We start from the raw sequence: 2,838 nt of genomic DNA on the forward strand, positions 1-2,838 counted from the left end.
TCAAGTCAACATTATGTTCAACATTTTAACTTTTTGACCTCTGTTGCCTATGTTCATTCTCTGCCATAAATTAGCAAACGTAAACAAATTCAGAATGTCAGAGGTCACTGTATAGTTTTATAGGCTACGGTAAGATCTACGAATGCAGAATTTTCTAAAATTCATTTGCATTAGGTATGGCAGGAAAGATTTGTTTTCACTGAACACCAAATGGAGAGAACATTTTGTGAACATTGGACCAAGCTTTTGTTTTTGCGTTGCATACAGACAAAAAATAGTTGTGTAAAAAATATGTTTTTATCAACTGGAACAAATTGAGCAAGCCAAGGCTTGTACAAAAGGCTGGAAATATGTTGTTATAGACTGAAACTCTTTGCCTGAATGTTTCCCTCTGTCTGCCTCACTCTCTGGTTTCCAGGTTGCTTTGCTGCCGACTTATCTAAAGGTTACACAGAGGATAAAACAGCATCAAAAACTGATCAGAGATGTATAATAACTTAATTTATACTTCATGTGACATGGCTATATGAAAACAGCCTCACAAGCTCCACAATACTTACAGAATATGTGATAGAAACTGAATTATCAACATATACCAACGTGCCATGATCGTATCCAGGGTAGAGTTGAAAGTATTCAGTGTTTACATGATCCAACTGACACGCAGAAAAGTGTAATATCAGAGTATTTGTGCGCAAGGAAACACACCCTACAGGAGGGTCTGTTTGGTCTTTCTAAGTTGTACGGCTGCTGGTGTGTTTGTTCATTGTTGGTCCAGCCTCCTCTCTCCCATCTGCTGCTACTCATTAGCATGGAAACAGGACCGGGAGCGTTTTCACACATACACACACTGGCCATTAATCAACCAGACCAGACCAGGGTCCATTCCCACACATACACACCACACAGATGAAGACAAAGACCATACACACAGACACAGCACCTAATCACAGAAACATACACACTTTACTAGATCTCGACCACACCTCTTGTCTCAGTGGATCAGACCTGGCAACCCAAATTTTTGTCTATCGACTCGTATGACTCTGAGGGATGACTGTTCCCCCCGTGGCACCGTCAGTGAACACAAGGAGATTTGTTCCCATCAGCTGTTCTCTTTTTTTATTGTGTGAATCTGGTGTCTAGTTGGTCTAGCCGTCATGAATGGCCACATTGAAGAGTAGAGGGTAACTACAAGAACTCACTACCTCATGTAAATGTGAGAGGGCTAACCAGAAAACCCTGATGGGGACGGTGCATAAGATACCAAATTACTTCCATGTTGCGAGGAAGGAATGAGATCTGACCCTGAATTTAATATAAAAACAAAACGTGGATTTGATTCATTACAGGAAGACGTGAAGATGATAATAGAGGGCATAAAACATGAAGCACAATCAAAAAAGCAACAAAAAGTTAAGACAAAAAGAGGTGACACTGGAAAAAATTACAAATATTAGATTATTTAAAAGTCTCAGCTTTTACTATCCAAAGTTTTCTCTGAGGTAAACTGTGATGTTTATCTTGTGAAGATCTCCGAGTTAGATGTGCATTAACCACGATCAATGTCATTTTACAATCTTATTGGTAAGCAGACAAGATGACATTGGTGATACAATATTTTTTTCGTCAGTTTCACAAGTTTTTTGTGGCATTTCATGTCTTTTCAGGATGTGAGGGAAGAAAAGAGATGAGCAGCAAAGATCCCTGTTTAGACTCAAACCGGGTTTATTGCAGTTCATGTCGACATGAACAGCAGTCTGGTCGGGAATAAATAAAAGCATAGATAACATACAACCAAATGCTTGAACATTGACATGTTCTTCTGTTGTGACAAGACTGAAAGTGTTTCTTTACCTGCTAACGGGGAAATTCAAGTCACTTTTTGCTTACACCTCTAATGTCAAACCAGCTCAGACAGAGTTAACACAGAGGAAACTCACTACATGAAGACAATGTGTTGGTTTACAAATGAGATATCACAAGCTCACTAACAATGTGAGCCTCTGATGTTAATATATCTATATTTGGATTAAGGTTGACAGATAGAGGACAGAAAAAGTAATGAGACAACAGAGACTGTGTGTCAAATCAGTTTCCAGTGATGTATAAGCACTTTACGGACCCTTATGGCTGGTGTGATGAAGAACCATCCCAGCTAAACGTCGCTCTGGGTAAAATCCATCAGGTGTCTGAGAAAGCAATGACATTTTTACTTTAGCTGCTGGCAGGTTCCATAAACTTCTCACTTTTCCATTTTAGAAGGTGAGTTATTATTTCATCTTCAGCCACATACCCATAAATCTTACTGATACTTCAATACAGTTTATGTGCCAAAGTGTGTGTACATTGTGAAAACACGTTTATCAAACTGAAAGCTTTTTCAACTGTGGAGAAGTGTTGCTCTCACATGCAGAACACAAAATTACACAAAAACTGATCGAGATGGATGACAAATGAAAGTAAAAATTAAAATAATGTGACTTAGCAACATGTTGGGGCACCGTGAGCCTCCAGAACAATATCAATGCTCCTTGTCATAGATTCTCCAAGTCTCTGCATCTCAAGTAGAGAGATGAAGAGCATTTTTTCAAAGATATTCCCTAATTTGGTGTTTTGATGATGATGTTGGAGAGTCCTCTCTTTTACATCTGCTCACAATCTCCCACAGGTGTCACAGGTGAGTTGAGATGTGGTGACTGGGAAGACCATAGCAAATGATCTTCAAACTCATCAATGCTGATGCATAAAACATCTGCATTTAACTCAGTTTTTCAGCTTTTTACTTTTGTCAACCATCTCTATGTGATATTGCCATATAATGTGGTAAACCTGTTT

This window comes from Thunnus albacares, chromosome 1 (genome assembly GCF_914725855.1).
Source record: "Thunnus albacares chromosome 1, fThuAlb1.1, whole genome shotgun sequence".
NCBI classification, from domain to species: Eukaryota; Metazoa; Chordata; class Actinopteri; order Scombriformes; family Scombridae; genus Thunnus; species Thunnus albacares.